Raw genomic sequence first — 16,015 nt, forward strand, 5'->3', positions numbered from 1 at the left:
TCTCAAGGGCTTGTTTATGCCTGGGTTATATATCCGTTTGGGGCTAGAGAGGGAATGTGATTTGAACCTAATTTAGACATTTTGGTACCTTTATTTTCCGTATAGCTCAGCATGTAATTTGCTGGATGTCGTCTCCCACCAGCCTCCTTCCACCTGCCCATTACTCTACCAGCAGACCTGTCCCTATCCCATCCCTGCTCAGCATCTGGATTTTACTGGCCGTGCCAGTTTAATGCATCACTTTGACAAGCACGGACCTCATGGTCTGCTGCTGCAGGAGCCTAGAGCCCACAGCCCCAAACACACTGATTTCGGGGATGTGCCAAAGGGCATTGATATGTGACCAGCCCAAGCAGTGGGGGACCAGGCGCTGTGGCTCTCCCCAGGCTCTCTGAGCCATGCTAGAGCCTGTGGTCCCTTCAGCACATTTAATTCCCAACATAGAATCATAAAATCAAAATATGGTTTGGGTTGGAAGGGACCTTAAAGCTCATCCAGTTCCAACCCCCTGCCATGGGCAGGGGCACCTTCCACTAGAGCAGGTTGCTCAAAGCTAAATGCCCGTCATGGTAATTTGGTATTTTTACTCTTTCTCCCTGTCTTCTGGCTGCACTAAATTGGGATGATGCTATCTCAGGCTTGCTCCCTGCTTCTCCTGGAGCTTTTAGCTAAAATCTAGCATTAGCAAAATGTGCCTCTGGAATAAGGCCTCATAAAATATTGTTAGGATTGCTAGGCAACCCAGAGGCATGTTGGGAGCTGAAAGGAGCCTTAAGTGGGCGTAGTGAGCCTGTGCTGGAGTCTCAGATGAAAAAGAGAGGCTATTCTTTGTGCTTCCATTCTAGCAACACTTTGCCTTTGATTTGCTTTTGCAAAGAGGTCAGGACGCGCTGCTTCTGCACGCCCAAAGGTACATCTCTCTGTAATTGTTGGTGCGGTGGCCTCTACCCACAGATTAATCAGCTGGATGAGAAATGAACCTATCCAGGGCTTTTCAACAGCAATAAGAGTAAAATGAAATTTTTATGGTCATGAAGATACCCATATTCCAGCTTCTTGCATCTTCCGAGGACTCCTTTTGCCATAAAGAGGGGCCGTGCTCAATAATAACTTGTTTTATGTGGTCAACAAGGTGTTGCCTCAACCCTTTCTACATGCTGCGAACTGACTCCGTGAGGAAGGGAAACAAATAAAAAGCATATAATTTATTGGCTGGGTCTAACACGACTAATCATCTATTTGCAGATACATGCACAAGGATAAAAAGCAAACTAGGTTTGCAAGAACAAGAGGAGGGATTACTGTAGGCGTAAGCAGGGGAGGTTTACTGCTGATTTTGTTAGCTAAGAGGCTAAAGAGAGTCTCTGGTTTACCCCTTCCTGCCTCCAGCTCAAAAAGAAGAGATGCTGTCCCTTCCTGAGCACACATGAATCCGCATCTCATCCTTCCAGGAACATCTTGGCTACCCAAAGGAAGATTCCAGCCCTTCCCTGGGCAAGCCTCTTCCTTTGCTTCCATCCCAAGCCAAGCCTCCAGCAGGCAGCCCTGTGCTGTGCTTTCCTTAGTGGAAAACTTGGAAAGCTGGAAAACTACACACACTTAGCAGCAAACACAGCACCCACGTGCTGAAGCTGCCCTCGTGACTCTGGCTTTTGCTCCATCCACCCAGCATTGCTAAAGGCAAATCCTAGTGGCAGGTCCCATAGGAGGTGGATGTGCCTCTGCTGAGAAAAGCTGTCTCTGCCAGAGACTGGCCTTTGAGCCAAGCTGAGTATGTGATTTGTTTCCCAGTGCTTGATTTAGCATATGATTTTCAGTTCAAACAGCTAATGGCCAAGCTGACTCATGCATCCATCTGCAAAGAGCCTGTCCGGCTCCTCTGTGCAGAACTCACCAAATCCTTTTCAGGGGTCATGAATGGCTTCCCTTCAATCTCCAGTGCTCTTGGGTGGCTGAAATCCTTTATTCACCTCACTTTGCTCCCATACTGTCCCAGGACTTTGTCTGCTCCATGTTCAGACTGGGAGTAGTTATTCATGCCAGACATTTCATCAGCGTGAATGAGGGGCACTGAAAATTAATTGTGAGAGCAGGAGCTGATGATTTTGGCCCATCCTTTGTCAATGAAAAGATTTCCTAAGCATCCAGCACTCCTAGATACTCCCATATAATACAGAAAGGACCATTAATGAATATTACCACGAGGCTGTTGCTGGGATCTGACATCCCACACAAGCTTTCTGTTGGAAGCTGGTTTTCAGTTCATCTTGAAAAACAGAGAACTGAAGGGAGCAAACCTTGGACTTTTGCACATTACAAGGTTTCTTAGACAACGACATATGGTATGTGCATGCTAGAACTACACCTTTTATTTCTCATGGTCTTTTTGAGCTAGATTTAGGTCGGGAAAGGTGCCTGTAAGGTATTTATCCAGTCCTGGTGGTGAGCTGGCTGTGCTGTTTTTCTGCTCTGTTAACATTGCAGGTCTCATGATACATATTTCAATGCCAAATGGTCCAGGCCAAAGCACTTGACACTGCCACTCTGTTCCTCTGTCATGAGGAGCACATGGGGGTTTCTTCTGATTTAGGGCTCTCCAGCTCCTGCAACCTCCATCTCCTTCCGCAGATTCATAGGTCAGTTTTGGAGGAGCATGAAATTGGACCAGACCTTGGCTTTCTCTTACTTTTCCCAGCAAAGCTCCCTCTTCAGACCAGAGGTGACTTGGTTCTTAGTGTTATTTTAGTAGCTATTTTAATTAACAGCGTGGCAGCTGGAAGTGTCAGAAAGATGGGAGCCAGGCACCATAAGAAATGATAATTGCAGACTTGGAGCAGTGCTAAGAGTTAACAGAGGGACATTTAATCCAATTCTCAGCTTCCATTCTAAGAGCCTTTTAACTTTCCAAATCAAGAAAAGGAGTAGGGGAGGGGAAGAAAAATCATCTCCATTGCAGTGCAATTTCTTAAGCTTGTTCACAGCCCAAAGGTGAATTTTTGTGCGTGAGAAGTTTGAAGAAAATCCATTCAGCTGTTTCCGAGGTTTCAGAGCATGAAAGCAGCATCTGCTTTAAAAGGAAAAATAAAGAGAAATTCCCTTTGCTCATCAGAAGCAAAAATGGGTTTTGGTTTCACGCCTCTGATTTAGTAGATCTTGAGCTGTCCCCCGGAGAAAGCTGTCCGTTTCTGTATTGATTTGGAGGGGATGGAATTGTGTTGTGAAGCAAAAAGTACAAAATTAGGGATGCCCAGACAGGAGGGACTCACACCCCAGGCTCCTCCACTCGTGTTCAGCCCAACGCAACGTGTGCCGTGGTCCCTGAAGTGCCAATGGAATGCATTGCATGAAGGTTTCTCGCAGCCTCGTTGGGGTGGGTTATTTTGGCTTCTAGAGTGATTTTGGGAGCGCTGTTTGCTGTGCTCAGGGCTGCGCTATAGATGGCAGTGCAGGATGGAAATTGCGGAGCCCTTCGCTCTTGAATAACAACCCTGGGCTGGGCTGGCTCCTGCAGCTTGTCCCGGCGGAGGTGGCCAACCTCAGGTCACTGATTTCTGCAGATGTGCTTGCAAATCTCACTCCGTTTGTTACCTGGTGCCTAATGACAACCCAAACGTGAGCCCCTGCATTTGCAGTGGGCAAAAGGGACGAGGAAGCTCTCTGCAAATCAACTCCTGCTTCTGAGAAAACACACCCGTGCTCAAAATCCACTGGCCGTCATGTTGCAGCACAGGAACGTTTTGCATTTCAAAGGGAGCAGGCAGGTGATTTCTATGGTTCTCAGCACAGGGTCACATCTACGGAAAGACTGCTCATACTGGAGCTCTGCTGCTATGACTGAAAGCGTGATCCTTCTCATCATCCCATTGGTGTTTATAAGGACACTAAAATCTAGCCAAATGCAACCATTTGCAACAAATTTTGCCTATTTTATTCTCCCTTTGTATAGTTCCCTGGAGTTTGAGGACTAAAAGTAAGAAAAGAAGCAAAATCCAACTCAGTTCTGCAATAGGAGATGCAGTGCTGGCAGGAATAGGGATGCTTCCAAACAGATCATGATGGGAAGTGAAGAATATCATAAACAATTACAGCAAGATGCTTTTGAAAAGTCCCTGCAGGTACCCAGCTGCATCTGTCGATGCTTAAGCACCTTCAGAAATCTGGCCACCAGCCCGGTACTCAAGATGCTAAGAAATAAATCAGTGAAGAGTAAAAGGCAGATGAAAGACAAATTCCTTTTGCCATTGGCAGGATGAAAGGAAACCCCCAACTTTTTTAATGATTGGGATGGAGAAAACCGCAGACAATAAATGCCTGAAGTTGTCCTCTTCCTTTGGAAAACAGGATTAGGTACCAGCAGACTTTTTTGTTTCACCTTCAGTGAACTGTCCAGTGAACATCTCTCCTCCACACTCTCCGGGGCTGGATGCATGATCCAGCGAAGCCCTCTCTGACAAGGACATGTGCAGCACTCTTCTCTTACAGGAGTTTAATGTGATCTTACACATCAAGGGGATTCAAATGATGAGAATGAATGGCAGTAGCCAACCTTATGGCTTGATAGTCTGATGAAATGATGTCCTGGCACATCCATCACATTGTTCTGCTGTCAAGATAACTCCCAGCTCTGGAAGATGAGTGTATTTTTCTTTTACAGCGTTAAAAGAACGCGTGTGTGTGCATGTTTGTGAGGAATCTGTCCTCAAGCCTAACTACTACATAAGTGCAACACAGCCAGATACATAGAATCTATGGTTCAGCTCCAAACAGGGAGAGCACAAGTGCACCTAGCTCCATCTGAAGGCACATGCATGGGATGAAGCCCACGCTGTGTGTAAGCAAGACCTGGGACTTTGCATGGCACAGCAGGTGAGACAAAAGGACTGAAGGAAGATTCATTTCTTGCCAGTGGCATATGTGGACTTGGGGTGCCAATCCCTGCACGTTCACCTTGGAGCTGTAGCCTTGAATGAGAGGGAGCAAGGTGTAAATTTGAGCGCATGCATGGAAGCACCACGGTGAGGTTATTTGCTAAGCACAAGGGTTGGGGAGTTGTGTGGATGCAGATGCTCACGTTGCCCAGGCAACATTCACTTTTGCAAGGTGCCCCTTTGTCTCTGTGATTTTAAGTGCGGTGTCTCACTTGAAAACACAGATTCTCCAAGCTGTAAATAAGGCTTATTATGCCCTAATGCTCTTTCCCCACATCTTTTCAGAACTTGTTACCAGCAGCACTGCTTGTGGCTAGGTAACACAGGAAATTAAAAGCAGCTCCACAACTGTGGCTTGCACAGAGTAGGAGAGATCTCCAGAGAGAAGCACAGGTAAGATGTGGTGCCTGGGACAGTGGGTGCAGGACACCCTGTGCTGCATTCCCTGTGCTGCAGAGCAAATAGTTGGGCTGTGGGGTTAGGATTTAGAGCAAGGATGAACCTTTACAAAAAGCCTTGAGTTTATCCTGCATAAAGTCCTTATTCCAACTTCCAGAGCCCCTCTAGCATTGCATATCGTGTTGCTGTTATTGCTCTGACTGCAAGGCTCCATACCCAGAGAATAAGGTTTAACGCTGCACTGTCCATGGACTACATTTGTGAGCAATAACACAAATGTGTGCACTGACTGGGGACAGCCAGTGTTTTCCCACCACGTCCCATTTCCCAGGATGTAACGTCGTGGTTTGCACTAATTACGGGATGCTGATCCCGTTATTATGGAGCAAAACTGCCCAGTCCTGGAAAGAGCACAACGAAAACCATTGGAGTGGTAAACTTGAAATGAAGTGGAAGTAATATGTGCTGCATACAGGAGGCCAGATTTGCTAATCAGACATTGCTGAGGTCAGTAAGGTAGAGTGAGGAAGGGAAGACATCTTGAGTGGGATGAAATTACCCTTCCTGATGAAGGGGCAGGCAGGAGGTATATGGGATAAATCATCTGTCTGCACCTCCCAGCCAAAAAGCAGGATTCAAATGCAACGTGAGAGGAACTGCATCAAGCAAGGAACCTCTTCTCTGAGCGTGGAGGTGGCATAGGAAGAAGTGGGGCAGCCAAAGGGGTGCACTTGCATTTGAAGGAGTGGGGAAGGATGAATGTAGAGCAAACCCCTGGAATGTCCTCCTCATCCCTTCCCATGGTCCCCATGGGTCCAACAGCCTCTGCAGGCAACAGCCAACTCCTTTTCATTGTTACGTAGCATTTAGTCGCCCTATTTTGCTGCTTTCCCTTTGATGCAGTGAACCTGTGGGGAATAAAGCCCAGTGGGAGATTACTTACGTGGTTTCTAACCCATTAGTTTCTTTTATTGGCTGTTGCCTCAATAAAAAAAGGAGGAAAAAAAATAAAAGAAGAAGAAAATCAAGGAAAAGTAGTTCAAGGTGTGGAGAATTCACGTGGCAGGGAAATATATAAAATGTTCTTGGCTTTGTCCACCTTGGCTCCAGTTTCAATCATCTCACCATGCCGTGCATTTATCCTTCTATTATTACACATAACGACAGGGAAATTTTAGCTAGTCCTATGCAAAAAGCCAGCCGGCCCCTCTCTCCACAACGAGAACCATCCTGGCTTGAGCTCGCATCACTTGGCATCTGATTTCAGCCTAGCAGGGGGTTTCAGTACCAATAAACATCTTGCTTTCATGCGAAGAGCTGTTCCAGCTACATTCTGTCCCATCTTTTGTGAGCATTCAAGGCTCTGTGTTAAACTTCGTACTGATCACGTAAATAGCAGCTCTGCTTCCCTACAGGGCCCGACTTCGCAAAGTGTTTTGATACCTGGAGTATGAAAGGTTCAATAGGAAACTTATTCCCTTGGCTTCCCAGGACTGTGAACCCAGGGCTGATGGCTTTTCCTCTCCTTGGCAGAGTATGGTCCCAGGAGGAGAGCTGGGTCTTGTGCTGGGTCTGTTTAAGGCAGTTTATACACAGGCATGCAGCTAGAAGGCAACAGAGGGAGACCCAAAGCCACGGTGCAGAGATGATCCTTAAAGATTTAATTGGTCTGAAAGCTTCCTGGAACACTAAGGAGAGACCAAAACAACACAACTTTGAGCAGGAAGCATCCCAAGCTGGAAAGCACGGGTGGCTTTGCTCCTAACAGACACGGTTATCAGTGTGATGGGCAGTCATTTGCACTGCTGCCCTAAGAAATCCTCCAGGGATGGGATGCCCTGGTCCCACTGGTGAGAAGCAGCTCCCTTCACCCTGGAGAAGCTGTCTCAAGCCACCACATCTGACAAGCACAGACCAAGACCTCTCCCTGCGGCTGCATTTCCCCAAGTCATTGCTGAGATCTGACAGAGGAGCGCTGTGAAATCCATGGCCTGAAACCCAAATAAGATCCCCCCCCCGGCATCTGCATCCTGGCTGCCAGACCCGTGCCACCCTCACCTTTTGTGCAAATAAGTGAGAGCAAACACAAAACCTCTTCAGCTGCAGCCATGCAGAGCTCGTGGGGAAGAAGATTAATGGGAGCTACGAGGGAGCCTCATCATTCCTTGTTTGGGAATCAGAAATTCCAATTGAAACCTGCCGTGACTCATAGCTATGTGCTGGCACACATTCGACCCTGTTTGGATAAGGAAGGGCAGATCCTGTTTGGAGCTGTCTTCTAAAACCTTTGTGACTGTGTGTTTATCGCAGCAGGCTAAGAGGGCACTAGCAACTTTGCTGACCTTGCTGTTTGCAGATGGCAGCGCCTGACAGCCCTGGAGCTGATGCTGCTGTGGTGGCAGCTTTTGCAAGAGACAGGATAGCAGAGGCAATGCATGAAACCCTCTGAATCCCGGCCCACGAGCCTGGTGCTGAGCCACCAACAAATGCCACAAAGCATAGAATGGTTTGGGTTGGAAGGGACCTTAAAGCTCATCCAGCCCCAATCCCATGCCATGGGCAGGGACACCTTCCCCTAGATCAGGTTGCTCCAAGCCCTTGGGTAAAATGAAGCTGCTTTCCTCTGTGTGAAGGTCCAGATGGCTGGAGGGTACAAGTGGAGTGATGGCGATTTCCCCATGAGATGGATGGGAAAAAAGAGTCTTTTGCAGGTATAAAGTCTCCCCTCCTCTCAAAGACTACACTCTTTGTTATGTGAGTTATTTGGATACCAGCAATTACTTGAGTCCCACGTGCCTTGGGAGAAGGGAAGATTTGAGGTATCTGTGCTCAGCCCTTGGGGCCAAAGAATGGACTCATCTCTATCTCCCAAGGTCCTACCAGGTCCTCTGGGAGGACCCACTATGAAACTGCCCTTATCCATGAAGAAGACATAGAAGGAGGCTGGAATTTGGTGGCCAAGCTAACATACAACCCCCTTTCACCTCAAATACCTGATCCTAAGTATTCAGACAACTGAGTTTTAAAGCCTCACCTCCAGGAAGTGACAGCAGTGAGTTACAGGGTGGTTGTTTTGTTTTGCATTAGTAATTTTTGAGTGTTTAAATAGCTTTTTTCTTATGAGGAAAATCCACTCCCATACATAAGGGTGAAGCCTGTTTCCGCACCAATGTTTCCCCTTCCCTGCTTCTCACACAGCTTTATTTGTTGGCTGGTGATAATGAGAACTCCACTGCTATTGATTTTTTTAAAAGCACATATAACTTTAAAACACTGTAGATATTGCATGGACTTTGGAGCAAGATAAGAAGTAATCACATTCACAGCATCTCCAGCCCTTTCATTATCTGGACAGCAAACTCCAGTTGCATTTCTGGAACAGACTGACTAGCTCTCCTGAATATTCTCATTTGCTACAGAAATGATACTGGAGGTAAATCAGCACCCCACAGGGCTCTAACTTCTGACACAGTGTTTTTCTGACAGACAGGAGAATTGACATGGCCAGGTTGCTGCACAGCTCTGTGGAATGGGCTGGAAAAGAGAAATATTGGCTTAACTTCTGCTTAAATAGTGAATGGTCTCCCTTTCTTAGTATAACCTTAAGGTGGAGCAAAACAGTTGAGCTGTAAGAATGTACCACAGGGGAAGAATAATAGAAAGCAGAAAAAGAGAGGGTTATAGTCCATCTTGCCAGTGATGTGACTAAGGCAAAATCCTTTATTCTGGAAGAGCTTGTCCCTATACACTGGTCCAGGGGTTTTCACAAGGCACCGGGGCCCCAAATCCCCCCCCCGTTGTCTCCTGGGTACAGTGCAGGGAGAATGAGGTGTTCGAGCCAAGCCAATGCCCTGAGCTGTAGCCTGCAGAGCCCGTTGCTGCCTTCCTCCTCACCCTTAGCTCCAGTGGAATCAATGGGATTAAATGAGCACAAATGAAACAAGAGCTGGCTCCTTCACTGCTGCGGCAAGTCAGCGTGGAAGCTGGCCTCGATTCATCTATCTAAAGCTCTGTATTGAATCTCAGCTGACAGCTCCAATAATGATAATAGATACGGCCAAAGCTGCTTCGTATTTTCTTTGGAGGAGGCCAGGTTCTTCCTCCCTGCTCGCAGACAGGCTAACTGTGCTGCCAGCTCCCATCTCTCAGGTGTTCTGAGGGTTCAATAAGCAAACCGCGCTCCTCATGCTGCCAAAGGTGACAAAGGAGGACCTAGCTACCCTGCAAAGTTATCCCAAGCCCTTACCAGGACGTTTACAGGAACCCCTCTGAGTTCAGAACCTCAATAGCAGCCAGGGACATCCCAGGCTTCACCTTTGATTTAGTCTGAAGCTTCCCTACCTTGGCATAACAAAAGAAATGGTACCTTCGGGATGCCACAAACGCATCCCACGAACCTCTTCTCCAAGAGGACGCGGCTGCTGCAGCCAGCTCCCAGCCCACAGAGCCAAGGACAGAAGTGCCAAGGGTGTGGTATGGGTACAAGGACACACAAAGCCAGGCTAAGCTAACCCAAAGCTCAGGAACGTAAAGTCAAACCACTTCAATATGAAAAGCATCGAAGAAACAAAAAAAATCATGCAGGGAAGTTAAAGCGTCTGGACTTCTGGCATTATCCACACATAGATGGTGAAAATCACTTCTGACACTTAGCCCTGCAGCCAGCCATGCCAAGTTAACCCTGCCCAAGCACCGCAGCCCTAGCAGTGGGGTTTAGCAAGGCTCAGGTTTTACCCCATCTCACAGCCCAAGCTGAGCTCAGCTCCGCTGGGGATGTATCACTAAACAAGCTGGGTCAGGTAGCGATGCAGTAGCTCAGGGATGTTTATACAATCAGAGGAGATGAACCCTAAAGGAAAGGGCATCACATGTGTTTGGAGAAACAAATCAACAGGGAATAAATTGGTCTGCCTGCAATAAATGATGCTTCAGGGAGGCATAAACAGGGAAGCAACCGGGGCACGTGTGGCTGTCCCTGCACGGGGTCTCGGCACGTTCTGTCTTCCCTGTGTTTATGCTGGTGACTGCGAGCTCTCCAGAGCCTCGTCAGGTTTTATGGTGTGTATGCATTATTAGTGCTTCACAGGTAAATAATGTCATATTTCACTGTTTAGTGCTGAAAATGCACGGTAAAAGGCTAAAGCCTGAAAAGTGCAGAAAATAATTTATGTGGGAGGAATGAATTTCCCATCATGTCAAACCGCTGCCAGAATTTATCACAGTCCCCTTCAGTCTGGGTCTCTGTCCAACATTTTAAAGGTCTGCCTTTGTCATACATATAGGCCTGGGGAAGCTGAAGGTTATTGGGAAGAGGGGGAATTGCTGCTGGTGCTTGGAGTGAGAAGGAGGAAGGTGGGGACTCCAAAGGGCTCTTCCCTCAGTTAACATGGAAGGAGGTGCAGCAGCAGCTATGAGAGCTGCTGAACTTCACGTTAGTTATCACAGAATCATAGAATGATTTGGGTTGGAAAGGACCTTAAGATCATCCAGTTCTAACCCCCTGCCATGGGCCGGGACACCTCACACTAACCCATCTCACCCAAGGCTCTGTCCAACCTGGCCTTGAGCACTGCCAGGGATGGAGCACTTACCACTTCTTTGGGCAACCCATTCCAGTGCCTCACCACCTTCACAGTAAAGAACTTCTTTCTTGTTTCTACCCCAAACTTCCTCTGTTTCAGTTTAAACCTAATTCTACAGTTCTTGAAATGCGTAAACTGGCATGGAGGGGGATGCCAGCTGTCAGCCAAACTGTCTGTAATGATCAGCACCTCTTAATTAGGGTCTGAGTCTCACTCTTCACTCAGACACTCAGCACTGGTAACTCGGAGCAGAGATGTAAGGATTTATCGCCTGTATAAGGATTACAGGATAAAGCCATAAAACTTCAGGAAAATGTTTTGAAACTGCCTTCTCTGCTGCTGCTTTTTCCTCAAGAAGCTGCCGTGCTGCTGAGCAGGAGCATCAACCTGAAGGAACAATTGTGTTTTAAACCCGCTATTTCTGTCCTTGCCGTTTATACACGTCTTGTCGCATCTGCACCTGAATTCACCTCCGAGGCGTGGGTACCAGCCAGCGTGGAACCACAGCCGGAGCTCTCCACCGAGAGCATGCCGAGCTGTTTTCCAAAATACACTTCCCTCTAAATCAAAAGAGCAGCAGGAACAGCCTACAAATACTGGGAGCAGTGCAAGCATCCTCGCTGTGGAGAGACTCTCTGAAAGATCTGGGGCTTTGGGGCTGGAGATGCCCCCATCGGCCAAGCCAAGCCCTTCTGCATACAGCCATGGTGCCTCCTGCCAGGAAGGGGGAACTGGTATGGATAGGATAAAAGCTAAAGGGGCACAACACTGTATTAAGGCACAGAAGGGTCAAAGAAAAGTCCCCTGAGAGACAAGATGCCTGTTTTCTTGGGACTGGTAGAATTTATTCCGATGGGACCCATCCTCTCCCAGCCAGTTAGGGATTTCCAGGCTCAGCCTTTTGAATCCCATCACATTGGTTAAACATTCAACCGGGTGTCTGCATACATGAATCAGGCAGAGAGAGATGTTTTTAAAGGCAGGCCTGAGATCAGAACTTGTGACACCACAAAGGATTTATTCGCATGAGCTCCTGAGTTCAGATAAACCAGTTCCAGGGGCTCTTTGTCCTGGGTCAATGCTGCTGGGTACTTAAAATTCATTGGAGCTCTCAGACTCATTTCTAATCTGCAATAGACATGACACAACTTTTCTCTTTCCCTTTTTTTTTACAGCAGAACTATCTTAACACAAATGCATACTGAAAAGGACTTATCACAGAGTGATTCTGTACAGCTCAGATGACCTAAATGCCCATGTATTTTGCTCACATAAGATAATTTTAGGTGCTGGTTCTCGAAATAATGCCATTTACTTCTAACAGAAAAAGCCAACAGTGTGACTTAAAGCTGAAACTTTAGACCCTGAGGAAATTCTGTTTAGAAAACAGGAGAGAAAAAGGATCTATTTGGATGCACTGACATGAGGTAAGAAAACAACCTAGAGATAATCCTTCTCTAGCATTACAGGGAGCAGATCAAGTAGCTGACCAGAGGGAGTGGGGATGATAGAGCAGCAATTTGGAAACACTCTTTTAAGGTCAAATGCATTAAAAACAAACCATCTTTGTTATCATGTACAGTCCTTTCAATGAACCTCCAAGCATGACAGCCCTGACATCGACCATTTTTATACATCTTCATCTTGGGAGGCTGCCTCATCTATCCCAGTCCACCAAAGAGCAATGAAGAAAACAAGCCCCTACTCAGGTGACGGAGAGGTGAATGATCTGTGATCTGAAAGCACATTGAGAAAGGATTCTGGTTTCTTATATTACAAATACTGGAGTCTCATGATCCTTACTAACTAGTGCAACTACAACCACAGTGAAGCGTGACCTGAGAAACAGTCAGGGAAGGGGCAGCAGTGGCAGGGACGCTGACTGAAGACATGATGTTATTCCTGCTTTAGGCACAACCTCGTGCAGTGCTTTGCTTTATACTTTGGATGAACAATTTGATTTGTCACCCTGACAAATCCATTGTTCTGAATGAGTCAAGTGCACTGACTTCACCAGGCTGTGACATACCAATGCAGAAGTCTCCTTGGGCAATGACGTGCACAGACACTTCTTGGAATGATTCTGCCAGAATTATGGTGCAACAGAGCAGCACTTGCACGCAGTTGCCCCATCAAGCTGTCTTCCCAGAAATACCCAGGAAAGAACATGATCTTGTGTTAGAAATACATCTCTTCTACTTTGCATTTGCCCAGGGTTCTTGTTGCCCCCTCCTTGTGGGATGTAACCTCGTCATTCATTGCATTGCAGGTAAAAAGTCATCTGTGGAGCTAGCAGGATGCTTCAAATGGAGCATCTGAATCTTGGCTTAAATGCTCCTTCCTTTTAAAGTCAGAGAACCTCAAGCAGATGCCTGTATTGGGTTGGGCAAAAGAATGCAGTGCTCAGTTAATTAACTACCCAGATATCACATAGCCTTTGTAGCTGTCATTTCTTACAATGAAAAGGAATATAATGATATATTGTAAAGATTATGAAGAAGTATCAGGGATATTAATTTAACTGAAAAAAACCATCAGAAAAAATGCCCTAGTTTCCGTGTAGTTCCAAAGCTCAATATATGGAACAAAACATCCAGGGGAATTAATTATGTTTTGTTGAGGTTTTTTTTCCTGGTGAGCTTTTGAAATCTACGTGCAGGAGGGTATCAGTCATCTCTATACAGAGCTCCATAAAGTATCATTAGAGAGTCCTCCAAATACATTGATTTTTTTTTTATCCAGCAGCAGTGTATCAGTATTTTAACCACTGACAACAAAAAGTACCCTCCATTATGAAGTGTTCTCCTGTGGGTAACTAAACCACTGTGTATCAGGGAAAACAAATAGTTGCCTCCCCACATCATCTGCTTATGCAGAAAGTGAACTCCTCACACTGCTCTGGCAGGAGAGCTTTGGTAAATTTAATATATTGCTCCCTCCTCCCACCAGCTGCCTTATTTAGCCCCATTTTACATTATCTGAGCTTTTCCCCCTTTCTTCTAACCCCACGATAAGATGACTCCTGAGCTTTCCAGGCCACGACTGTGCTCATTTCCAGCCTAGCATTTATTTGTGGCTGGGTCATACCCATTTGTGTCTGCGCCAACATCATAATTTGATTAAATAGCTTTTCTACCTGGCATTTATTTCATAGCAACCTCCTTTCAGCCCAGTTATCCCTTAGCTAGAGTAAACAAAGGTTTTCAGGGCACATCTCCAAGGGAGTGAGGAGTGCCACTGAGGTGCTGGATCCCCCCTAATTGGACCCCAGTGGGCTCGTATGTTCAAATACCGGGCGGCTCTGTTTTGGGCACAGAAATGAGCTCCCATCCCAGAAAATCTTATGGCCAGAACATATAATTGTATACCCTGAACCACAAAACCATGGTTTTATTGGTTGTTTTATTTTTGTCTCTGTCTCCTATCTGGCTGGTTTATTCTGAGCATCCTTTTTAATGTAGCTGTTCAGGCAGTTGGGTGCAAAGTCTGTTCTGCAAGTCTCTTGGCATACAACTGGCTGATAACACTAGCACTGTGGACTTAAAAGAGGAGGTTAGACGCAATCTACTTTGAAGGGTCTGAGATAATCCATTGGTTTGTTTCATTCATTTGTTCACTTGAAAAAGAGAGCCTTAGTTATAATCTTATTTTTGCTTATGCTTCCACTTATGTTAAACTAAATGATTGTATTTTGTTCAGCCCAAGGAGGTTTTACTCTGAAATTTTCTTCTGGAGTGTCCTGAATTACTTATCAACACAGAAACTAAACCAGTTCCACTGCTTGCCACTTTGGTGTTCCTCCAGTGCAGAAAACTGCCATCTACCATGCAGATCACCCGAACTCAGCATCACTGATAACATTTCTCAGGGTCTGTATCTAGAGAGTTTAAACTACTCCATAACGGTACAACTCCCCAGCAGTATTCATATCCCAAGTAGCACTGTAGAGTCTCTACCACAACCGGTCCAGCCCTGGGAATCTAAAACATATTCCCAAAGGAGAACTTCTTCCATGACCATACTCAAAAGTAAGGTAGACCTAAAGATTCAGGCTTATCCAGCCTGGCCCTCCTTATGCCTGTGTAGTCCTTTTCGTCATGGACCCAAAATGTTAACCACTGTGCCAATAATTCTTTCTCTTCTGAACTGTTCTTTCTCCTTCACACCTGTGCCCCAGTCATAATTGCTATTCCACATTGGTTTTATTACCCTGCATCATTTGGTTTCACAGTTTATGGAAGAAATACCTGGTTTTCCATTGTACTGCCCAGCCCCCAGTCATTATTAAACAAGAAATCCCTCCTGCTTATCACACCTCGCTCACAACCTGGGTTAGGAGCACTCCCTTTATTACGCTGCACGTAACAGCATAGTGTTATTTTGCTCTCCTGAAAGCCATTAATCTGAGATACTTAGAAGTGGAAAAGCAGCTCAGTTCTCTTCCAAATTTGTGGCAAACTTTGGCTCTTTAAACCTCTCACCTTCAACCTGTGTCTGCCGCGGAAGCACAGTGGCAACACAGGAGCTATCGTACAGTGCAGCAGCCTAAATGATGAGGGTGAGCATCACCAATCCACCATGCACTGCATCTCGTGTGTGACATTGTGAAGTCTTTGGGCTCCTCTCTGAAGGTGCCCAAGCCATCTCTCAAACACGACCTCCTGGCTGGCTTGCCATACCCCTTAGCAGTTTAGTGGGCACCACAGCCAAGAGCTGGAGGTTTTGAGTTTTAGTAGAGAGCAAGTTGGGGCATAAATGGAGCTCTGAGCTAGATTGACATGTCATGTGAAAACTGGACATTCGTTCTTGGGTCACTGACTTTCCTCTGGCAAGGATTGAGGTCTTGAGGTCTGATTGATTTCCTCTGGCAAGACATGAGATCTTTCTGTTTATCTACCAGCTTTCTCAATAGGGTGGTGGTTTTTTGTTTGTTTGAAGTCAACAGGCACAGTCCATTTGGCAGAGATCATATGACTGCAACGCAAAACCAGCAGCAAGACTTTGCACCTATCTGGGATTTTTCTACAAGTTTTTTCCCAGAGACTATTTTGACCCTTAAAATGACTCAAACAGGACAAGGACTGAAGCTTATTCTTACTGAGGATG

This window comes from Pezoporus wallicus, unplaced genomic scaffold, assembly GCF_028554395.1.
Source record: "Pezoporus wallicus isolate ANWC-B61680 ecotype Strahan unplaced genomic scaffold, APGP_CSIRO_Pwel_v1 scaffold_7392, whole genome shotgun sequence".
Classification (NCBI taxonomy): Eukaryota; Metazoa; Chordata; class Aves; order Psittaciformes; family Psittacidae; genus Pezoporus; species Pezoporus wallicus.